Here is a 12,021-nt window from a genome sequence, read left to right on the forward strand (position 1 = left end):
ATGACAGCAATTTTCAATTAGGGCCCTCCAACGGCGCAATGGGAGGTGGAGATACAATATATTATATACACGAATGTATAAAGCAGAGGTGGGTCGTCCGATCGAGAGGTGTGGCTGCCACTCCGTTGATTGAGTTGGGAACTATGCTGAGTAGAGGGGCGTTTGATTGATGCGAATTTTGATAGATGATTCCAAGTACAATAGTTTGGAAAGATACATACATACATATGTAAAGGGGAAGGTGCTAGTATGGTGCAGAGTTCTATATTCTAGTTATAACTATACGAGAAATGTAAGATAAGAGTAGATATAGAAACTAGTTAAACATGTTTATATTCAACCAAGAAAGTATGAATCATTATTATTGCAACAAGTAGTTTTTATAATATCCAAACTGGCATCATTTATCATTGTCACTTGTAAGTTTTTAAATTCCTTTTGAATTCGTTGAATAGAAATGAATTTTTATTTTAAATCTCATTATGCATCTTGACAAAATTAAATGGAATTAGAAGAACTATCGTTCCAAAGAGTTTTAGTTCTTTGAGTTATTTATTTTATTCCATTCCCAAGAAAACCCATTAATATGCTTCAATGTCAAAATTTCGCCATGTTGCAAGCTAATGGAATTCCTCCTTAGTTTCATCATCGTTTCCGTGAAATATTCATACGCCCGGGTCTCCGTCACTTTGGTCGTGTCAAGAAAGACTTTGCCAAGTTTCCTGAGTTATGTACACACATGTGGCAGTTAGGGGCACAATCCCGGACCCGTGGAGCCACAAAGCTCCCGTTCCGCAGAGCCCCAGCACCCCGAGTCAACTGCCCCGCCCTTGGTTCCTGCAGCAGCACTGTTGTCGCAAGTGTTTCTGAGCTCCTCCCGTCTTAATACTTTCATTTCTGAAGTTGTGCAAGCACAATCATCCGTGCGGCATATGCAGCATATGTTATAACAATAATAGCAGCGCCAACAGGGGCGCAGCGGCAGTAACAACAAAGTGCAAATGTGCCTGGCACTTTTGTTAACTTGAGTCACAAGTACTATCCTCTGGGTAGGAATATACACAGCTACACCTTAAATAATACATACTGCGATTGCGCTATTCGAAAAGAATGTACATACATGTGTATGTGAATATGTTTATTGAAGCGTTTTAGTTAAAAATAAATAAAATTGAATTTAAAACATTCAACGAAAGCCTTTATAAATGTGTTTTATTGAGTAATTTCTCCATATATGCATGTACTTACATATGTGTATGCATGTTTTTCATCTCTGTTATCTATCCTTTATTTATTTCTATTTGTATTATTAGCAAGGAATTTACTATCTTATATGTTAAGCATTGTATGTACATATATTAGTATAAACAGATCCTTTTAAAGGAACCTTTTTTGATATTATTTGTTTATAACTATTGCTTTGGCTTGCTTGAATCCACTGACTTAAGTAGGATATTGTCTTTAAAATGAAATTAAAAATTCTTCTTTGTTGGCTTATTTTCTTGAACAAAAACACACCATTTACATTGCTTCCTAATAAGGAAATTTAGTTAAAGGCCACTTAGAGCATTTCCAATAACAATTCGAATGTAAACTATTAAATTATGCGAATCCTTTGTATTCGATTTCAGAAAGGCAGTGGCAAAGTCTTTAATTACATGATGTTTCTTTGTAGAATAATTAATCGATGCATCCTGTATGATAAATTGCTTTTTAGCATTTGATTAATTTACTCTTATGGTCTCATCATCCCTGACTATTGTCCTGAACCCGGCTGTACGGGTATTTCTATGTTGGCCCCGACAATTGTTCGTTTTACTTACATATCTTGGTAGGAAGCCTGGCTCATTTGTTTGAGCAAGTCCCGGCAAACGACCTCGAGTTGTACATAACACACACACACCTTTGTACATAGCTCCATGGGCGGACATGGGAGGGGGTTCCCCGCCAGACTTCGCCTTCGTCTGGATACTTACATCCAAGCGATAACCCATGCCAGCCGGAATTTAAGGCAAAACCGATTTGGTAGTGCCACCCACAACTTTAACTCATGCCACCCGCCCTTGTGGGCCATGTCGTCGGGCTGGCTCGGCTTAAGTTAATTACATGCCGGTCGACGCCTCGTTGCATAAATGTGTGACCCTCTTCTGCCGGAATGGTGCTCTCTCTTTCGTCGGGTGTATCGTCTCTCTCTCTCTCTCTCTCTGTCGTTCTGTCGCTCTCGGCCCGTCCAGCTGTGCGGCTTGGGCCATTTTACAACTGTTGGCAAACGACCTTCCCAAAATGCGGCTGATTGTTGCTGCTGTTGTTGCAGGCGTTTTCCTTTGTTTTCCCGCTGCTCCTGTGACACGCCTTTCGACTGCGCAGGTCCAGTCTCTTTATTCAGCGGAAAAGCGAGGAAAATGCAGAGAGAGCACATAGGGAATAGGGAAGACCTGTGCGCAGAATCTCTCCTTGATTTTCGGCGAACCCACGGGAGTCGGAATGGCTTCCAATGAACCTGAAACCAGAAAAAGCCGACTGTCTGCAATGGAAGCCGAGAGCAGGAAAACTCCTGCAAGGCGTGGCGACGGACAGCGGGGGCTGGGAAATGCCGGTGTGGGGGGGAAACGGTCTGGTCTGGCTCATGAAGTTACTCAGACATGCATAAAAATGCCGGTTTTATTATGTCGTTAGGTTCAGCTGAGCGTCTGCCAGCCTGTGTGGGTGTGCTCGCATCTGTATCTGTATCTGTATCTGGGGAGTTGCTCCTGGCTCAGGACTCACCTCACCTCCACTTAGCCCAACTCAACTCCTTCAAGGAAAAGAAAGGAAAAACAAGCACGGGAATAAGAAAGCTGCTTTTCATTTCCTCCCTCCCCTTGGGGAGGCAATTTGACTGAATTTTCGGGGTGCCGGACGGATAGATAGTTGCAGCTCTGTCGTAAAATTTGCGGACCGAACCCAACCCTTTTCGGCCATAAACGAGTTTTATGTAACATCTCGCCCACGGCATACATAAAATGAAATATAAAAATGTCTCTCGCCCTCAGTTTTCTATGTTTTATTTGCTGGCCTGCATCCTTGGCCCCTTAGAGCGGGACAGCGATGCCCCGTGGGGCGGAGAGCGAGAGAGAACGATTTATATAGATCGTACGTACACTTATATACTCGTACAATTTTGAAATATGCTTGTGACTAATTTAATTTATTTGCCATTGTTGTTCGTGAATTGTGGGATTTCCTTTTGCTTTTCTAGGTTTTCTGTCTTCATTGTTGCCCCGGCATTCCTCACAGCACTGCTGTGAATTCGGGAATTGCCCTGCCATTGATTTCATTTTTCTTTCCGTCTTTTTTATTGCCCTAACGAGCTACCAAAGAGCTATGTACCGAGTACCGGGTACCGAGTACCGGGTGGCTCTGGTGGGTGGTTGGATCTTCGCCTGCTTCGTAATATATTGGTATAATTTTGTCATAAAAATGAAAACTTTTACAATTAGGATTTTTGGCATTTTATTTATGAGCTTCAGCTCATAGCTCGTCCGTGGGTTGTGTTCGTACGCTTGGCAATTTGTTCAATTGCCGGCACCCACAGAATGGGAACTGAGATATATGGCATATATATATAAGCTATATATATATATATTCCTAAGTGGACCTTCGAGTGAATGTGAATGGGATGCGCTTGGATGAGCTGAGCAGAAAAGCTGCTGACTTTATGACGCAACGGAAATCTTGACAAATTGTCAAGTTGCATAGAAAACCATCGATGGGAAAAGGGACCACAATGGGGAATAAGCCACAAAGGAACCCAATCTATTCCGGTTGAAAGCCGGACTAATACTCATAATTGAAAATGGTATTGCAAGCTTAGCTCATGCTGAGTATTCATTGTTAACTTATTTACTACAATACTTGTGAAGGTTTTAATAAAATGTATTGTTTAACTTTTATCTCTTAATAAAGACATAGATCTTTGAGCTTGGTAAACCATGTTTTAATGCTTCGACTGAAGTTCTAAGTTAAGTACTTATGATTGGTATTTATTTACTCAAAAACAAATTTAAAGAATTCGATTCAATGCTATGGTATAGAAATCGATCTGGCCAAAAGCAAGCAACTTAATTTGCAAATGGAAACTCCTGTAATGGCCAGCAGAGCAATTTTCGTAAGCATTTCCATTTATATAATTCAATTTGCTTTCATTGTCCATTGGACAACATTACAAAATGGCATTTATCAAGTTTTGCAATCTCTGGCTTACACGAGTTAGTGTGTTGTTGCAGGGACCCATTGATTTTGGCTCTGCTGCATATCTGATTTCCCCCATTTACCCCATTCGACCCCAGGCCAGCCCACAACACCCACACGACCTTCACAGCTTGTGCGGCCATAAGCGCCAAAATATATGGCCAATAATTTTGTGTGCATGCCAATGCCAAATATGCAAGCTGCAATGGCAAAATACTGAAAACCAGTCGGACTATCCGGCAAAGTCAGATCCGAAAGCCGTGGGCAATGGCCAAGCCAACATAACATAATAAATTCAATTGAATTGGTGAGAAAAGAAGCAAAAGAAATGGCCATGGCTAAGCGGGGGGATTATGGCTAAAAACATTGAAATAAAAATACAAGTAAATAGGAATAAAATGCAATTTTTAATTCCGCTTTTCAGTGTCTGTTGACACAAACTAATTTATGGCATTTACAAGGCAACAACAGCAGCAACAGCAACATTTTTGCACATCAACAATTTCCAGTGCCTGCTGTGGCAAATTAGCCAGCAACAGCAAGTAATGTTTTTTTCCCCTCTTTTTTTGTTGTTTATTTATTTCTTTTTTGTTGCTGCTGCAGCCGCGTGTATAAATTTTGCAACAGCAGCAAAATGGCAAAAAGGAAAGAAAAACTGCAAGAGATTTGCCTGCAGTTGCAGTTGCTGCCGCTGCTGCTGCTGCTGCTGCATGTATCTGTCGCTTGTTTTCTGCTTAAATTATAGACATTTGACTTGGCTGCGACTACACAAACAACATTTGGCATGCAATTTTTCTTGCTAATTTGCATGACAGTCGCCGGCGCATATTTCTCTCTCACAGCCTCACTGCGCCTGGGAAGTTCTGGGGACAACTTCCTTGCGGCGCGCAACTTCTCAGGCTGCCTACAATATTTGTAATTAAGCAATTTATTTGCCGCCGCCTGCTGTGGAAGCTGCTCCTCCGCCGTTGCTGCTGCTGAGCAACATTTCCGGTTTGACTAAGCTAAAATAAAAGGCAGAAAGCAAAAAAAAAGAAAAAAGTAAAAACTATTTTCGATTGATTGCAGAGCAGAGCGAAATGGAAGGGAATTGTGCAGCGGATGTGACCATTTGGCTTTGTAACATGGCAGCAATTAGTGAGGAAATCTTCACAGAAAGACCCTCAGGCTGCAGGGCAGCTTCCGTGGGCGAACATGGCGTATGCGCAATGTCATGCAATTAGATCTGAAGGTAACTTTGAGGGAATGCCTCGTATAAAGTTAGCTAAAAAGGGACTTCATTTTTAGCAAAAATTCCATTTAGTTTGTAAAGGATTTATAAAGTTTGTTTCTGTTGTATTGGTGTTGCAATGAATACCTTTAAAGCCAAAGTAAGATCTAATAAGATGCCATCGTAGAATAAAAGTCAGGTAAAGAAACTCTTATAGGGACTTTGCTTTAAGTTTTAACTCTCACATGACTAATTCAAGTATAAACTGATTAGTTTTAATAAGGGGGTCCTTATGTTTACTCACTAAAATTACCTCTAATTAGCTTGCATTATTTCGTTGCCTACTTCTGGGAGCTTGAAAATTGGTGGAGGAAAATGGAAATATCCAGGGTCCGGCCTAGCTATCAAAATATTTGAAGTGAACAACTTCACCCAAAATGATGCCTGTGGCAGTTGCAGTTCCATTTCCATGGCTCACACACACGTACGAGGGACCCAAAGGAAATTGCCCGAATGTGTTTGCGTGAGTTTGTGGCAACTTCTTATGGACATTCCCATGATGACGGGTATGAGTTTGTTTGCCAAGAACTGAGAACTGAACGCTGAGAACCGAGAACCGAGAACCGAGACTCTGCTGTGACATTGGCGTGGATGCAACTTCCTTCCTTGCTGTGCAGACAGCCATGTCCTTATTGAGCTGTTCGTGAGCGAGTGGCAGAAATTCAGATTCCTCTGGCTCCAGTCAACATTCATGTCAATATTGATTTTTCATTGCTCTTCCCGGCGACGGAAGAAGCACCAGCAGCAGCAGTAACAGCAACAATAATAATAATAAAAAGCGTAGAGCAATATAATTGGAATTTGAAATTGGAAATTGGATATTTTCGCAACAAAAAAGAGAGCAGAAATGCGAAGAAGTCGCACAGCGGCGGCAGCAGCATATTTTATTCGATTATTTATTCAATGAGCGTCGCTCTGTTTGGATTTTATTGTGTGGACGAATGGGGAATGGGAACATGTATGCCATACATGAGTGCACGAGTGTCCGCACAAAGGCCAATTCAATTTAAAGCAGCACACAGACAAGGAGCCAGACCCACGACGAAAAGTTACACTCGAATCAAAAGAGGTATATCACCAACACAATAAATGTGTGACTATTTGGAATTACCATGGTGTTAACAAGATATTCTTTTAATAAAGCAAACTAAAGTGTTCTTAGCATAACTCATCATATTGGCTTAAGTATCAAAACCACCTTATACATCAATACGATCAAGAGTTTATTTCTCCGAGTGTAAATAGTCAGCAAACAGACTCTGGCAAGAACTTTGACCAGACAAAACGCAAATAACTCAATTTAATTGCACGAAAAACTAAGCTGAAACCGAAACTAGCAGCCAAGTCCCTGGCCAAGTTAGCGCTGCTCGTCGGCCAAGTAAAGCATGGAAATAAATTGGAAAAACATTTACCATCGCCTGATCGATGGCCACTGACGAGTGCCTGTCTCCGCCGTCCGCTGTCCGCTGTCCGCTGTCCGCTGTCCGCTGTCCGCTGTCCGCTGTCCGCTGTCCGCTGTCCCTCTCCCCGGATCCCCGACTTGTCCGTGCTTTCCCCACCGCCCCACTTAACTGGGCTTGCTGGAAATGGTCGAGTGACCAACTGGTTTGGTCTTTGAATGATTGCGAGTTGGACAAACATCAATAAGCGGCAGTGGCAGTGGCAGGAGCACGAGCAGTGGAGTGTTTATATGGAAAATATAAATCAAATAATGGCGCAGACATTAACAAACAACGCATGTGGCTAGGCAGACATCCAGATGATTATCGGGCTTACAAAGGTTTCAATGTGTATTTAATTGCAGACACACTAATGTCCGCTGTGAGCGGATCGAGGCGGGTTTGGAAAATAACAACCATTCCATATAGGCAGTCTAGTCTAGTCGGTTGGCCTTTTCTAAAGAACTCTATTTTTAACTGGACTGGAACATCTGATAAATTCAATTGCATTAACATTTCCATTGTGATTAATAATGCGAATTGTTTAATAACTTAACAATGGATATAACCAGGGAAGGCTTTTATATCGGGATATAATTAATGCTGTCTTATAATTGATTTCTAATGCATAGTTTTAATGTTAATTATTCAGACAAATTATATGATTATGAAAGACTGTAAATCTTGGACTCTGTGTTTGTTTTACACTTTGCTTCTTTACAGATATTATATATATTTTATGATAACTATGACATAAATCACATTAGGTTAGCGTCTAGTAAGGAACCCCATACGACGCAAGTTGTCAATTGAGCTGCCTTTCTGGTTCAACAAAGAAATCGGAATATAGCCAGGTTGCTATATCGGTTACATAATTAAAGTTGCAGACATTTCAATTTGAAATTAACATCGGTATAAGGCGCAACTTTGAAAATGCACCTGGGATGGCTATGAAAGGCTGGGATCAATTGCAGCATGAAATACCCGATAATTGGCCAACTGCATTGGGACACAGCCGAAGTCTGAGCAAATTTTAATGCTCACAACGTCTGCCCACACGGGATTGCAGGTACATACATATAGCTGAGCTATAGCCTAGTCGATCGGTGGATCGGTGGATCGGCGGATCGAAGCACAACCCACTTTACGAGGTCGGCCCATAGCAGCACGTAGCCATTAACCATACGTATTGCCCAGTCGAACATTACAACGAAACCTCGAAACTGAAACGAGACCATAGCTAAATATCAAGTATACGGGCCGCTTATCGGTTCGCTGTTGCGGTAATTATAATGCGCCATAGTCACGCCAGACACGCTGCATAAATATTTAAATTAAATAATAACAAATGCTAGAAATAAATAAGCCGGGCAACTGTAAAAGCAATACGTAATGGCAACGAAGGGGCGCACGCGGGCCAACTCCCATTGACTAATGTTGCTGCGGGGAATTTGGAATTTGTCTGGGCTTTTTTTCGACTGCCGTTGGTCCCTTTGTTCTGGCCAACATCCTCCCAACCAGATAGCTCCCCGCCCGCCTTTTATTTTAATTTCTGTCGTGGGCCTCGGCTCGAGTTTCAAAAACCAATAATGCGGCTGCCATCGGCAACATCAACATCCAACGACGACGACAGCAACATGGCGCACAACAAGCAATAAAAATGGCATAAAGTTCAAAATGAAAGCTAAACGTTGCCTCCCCAACGCCCCGCCCCCAGTGTGTACGAATGCGACCCCCGATCTGCTGTGAGCTGCATAAAAATAAGTAATATCGTAAAATTACAGGAAATAAAAATCGCAACGTAAATACGTGTAAGTGCGAGAGTCGGCCAACTTTCCCAGTTGCTGAAATTGGCAGTAAAATTATGACAAAGGCAAGAGAAAGATGGCAGCAGGAAAGCAGAAAAGGAAAAAACTGGATGGGCGAGAGCAGAAATGTAACAGCCTTTCTGGGGGGTGTGGAAAACCCATTAAAGTTCAAGTCGGACATTACTTGGCCATATTCTGGGCAAATGTTTTGGAAAATAAATAATTCCCAGTTGCCATAAATGTGTTTTCGAGGGTTGTTCAACGAACGCAACGGACCTGCCTCGGCCGATAAAAACAAATGAGATAACTTTGGCGAGCAACTCGAGCAGAATACACAAGTTCGGCGAGGCGGCAAATGGCAGAGATATGGAAGTATTTTCTAATCATTCTTCGAGCGTAATCCTGCAATTAGGCAACCTGTCTCCATTCGCCATTCAACTCAATTACAATAATCGGGCTTAAAAGCATTTCAAAGGCCTGCCTCCGATGGGTGCACACTGCCCCAAGAATAGGAATTCGATATAAGAACTGGAAAGCAATTCAATTCTTCTGAACTTTTGCTATAATTTTCATTATTAAATTTAAAATGTCAATAATCCAAAAAAATATCTCTGGTTTCTTCTACATGTTCCTCCCTAGACGACCATGGAAATTGCTCGTTAATTTGCCTGAAAATCTTTAAGCGGGAAAGGGACTTCTATAATAATGTAATGTATAGCGCCAGTCTGGGAATTAACAAGCAAACTGCACCAGCAATTGCGGCTGCAACAGCATTATACATAGCTCCCCATGTTGCATGGATATTTCCTCTACAACAGCAACAACGAACAAGTACAACTGCAACATCAGCAATTGCAATTACCGAGTGTGTGTAAGGCACCATAATCATTTCAAACGGCAAATTATGACAGCGAGGAGGGGCCCACAATAACAACAATCACATCGCAATTGCAACTGCAACTGCAAACAAGCACAAGCGAACAGCAGGCAAATGAAATGAGCTTTTAATCAATTTCCGGTATTAAAGCCTAGCCAAACCGACCAACCGACCAAGCCATCCGACCATTCATTCATCCTCTCCAACCTTCCCACTGCTGTCTGCTTTGTTGCTGCTCCTGCTGGCCGTTATTGTTGTTGCATTTAATTAACAAACAATTTATATTCATAAACCTCAATCGGTCACATGCAAATGCACATGCGACTATGCCACATGAAATGGTGCGGAGAGAGCACGGGAAAAATATGAAGTGGGAAATTGTTTCACCCAGCATAGATAGGGGTGAAGTGGATGCTCTTTTCAAGTATTAAATATTGTAATTTTAACTAGCAGATCTAGATTCCCTAGCCAAGTGTTACTATCTGTGTACAAATATGTAAGTTAAAGCATTAAGATATTTTTAAAATATGATTAAATTATCTTTAACTTTACTGTGGTCTTGAGTGACCCCTTGGATAGTGTGTTCAAATCAAATTTCGCAACGTGAATGCATTAAATATTGCAAATGCGTGGCGTGGCATAAAAAAAACATGTGCACAATAATAATATATATATATATATGTACAGTGCCGCTCATCTATGTATGCTTCTCTTGTGCACGAGTGTAACTTGGCCTTTTGTGTAACAAAACGTGGCAGCGGAAAAGCGGAAAAGAGCATTCGCCACAAAATGCAACAAAAGCGCCCAGAGTGCAGCAACAATACGAAGCCTGATTGGGGGCGCCCCGTTTTCGGTTTTCACATTTCACATTTCGGATTTGTTGCTGCCACGTGTTGCCAAACACACACTCTGGGACACACGCGTTCGAGTTGCAGGAGCAGCGGATACTCGCCACAATTGGACATTCTGTCCAGGGGTTGAGAGGGTGCACAGAGAAAAGAATACACAGATTTAAATAAAAAGAAATATAGAAATTTTGAAAAATACTAATCTGCTACTAAGCCAGCAAGTACATTATTTTCCAATATTTTCAGAATATTAAACCAGCTCAACAATCTACAAATAATACTGATACCTTTCTCTCTGTGTGCCCAGAATTAGCCCACGTCCTGGCACCCAATTAACCCCTGGCATGCACAAAAGCGAAACGCACCGCAGCTCTCTGGGAGTGGTATCTAGCAGCTTAGCAAATCATTAATTAAACCTAGACAAAAACAGAAACCAGACAAAGGCACAAGAAATTATTATAATGAACACGCATGGGAAATGAACGCAAAAAGCTCTGCGGCTGGGCCCCAGCCCCCTTTTCGCCATCCCCCGGACTAATTAGCATGCCGAAATGTGTTCGGTGCAGACACCACTCAGAGGTCACGGCGAGGTCCAAGCCTCATTTGGTGTGGAGAAATGGGATGGGGATGGGCGGGGGTCTGGCGGGGAAAACACATAAGTTGCAGCCACAAGGGCAAGAAACATTAAGGCAAAAGGTCAAAGAGGTGGGGGAAATAACTATCCGAACCAAGAAAGCCTAAGAAATACTGCCGAATGCCGTCGAGAGATTTGCGTTTTCTGCAGATCTGACAAAAAGAATTTGTATAAAAACTATCGCATTAACATTTCTACATGATGAGTTTAACATAAGCCAAGGAGGTCAATCCATTAATATATGGAAATTAATTCAAGAAACGATCTTTCAATAATAAAAACAATTGATGAAACCAATATCTCCAAGTAGATATTAGCCAAGTTTAAGATTAAATTAATCATAATTAAATAATACGTAAAACGATCTTTGATAATAAAACCAATTGATCAAACCAATATCTCCAAGTAGATATTAGACAAGTTTAAGATTAAATTAATCATAATCAAATAATACGTTTCTTACTATCCTAATATAATATTTGTAAGTTATATGGTAGTATTTAACAAAAGTGATTTCACTCAAGAAGGGTATTCAAAGAACAAGTCAAGATTGCTAATACATATACATATTAAAACCCATATATATTGCACATTAAAAAAGCTGCCATTTACATGATTTATATGTAAATATATAGATTTATTACTCGTATATAATGGGCACAGTTTCATGGCTGATATATTTATGTACAAGCTGCTATTTGTGTCAGTGGAAAACATAAATGATGATTATATACGTCCGGTAATGTGAAGTACTCACCGACCGAGTGGAAAGCAGGCAACATTGTATGGCTGCAAATTGCACGAGAACAAATATAAATATGAGTACTTGTACATCGTGCTCTGCGGCGGATTCAGTCTAACCACAAACTCATTACGGCCCATTCTCTCCGGCCCAGTGCCCCTCCGCACCGATCT

Source organism: Drosophila serrata, unplaced genomic scaffold (genome assembly GCF_035046125.1).
Source record: "Drosophila serrata isolate PLE 108 unplaced genomic scaffold, ASM3504612v1 contig_228, whole genome shotgun sequence".
NCBI lineage: Eukaryota > Metazoa > Arthropoda > Insecta > Diptera > Drosophilidae > Drosophila > Drosophila serrata.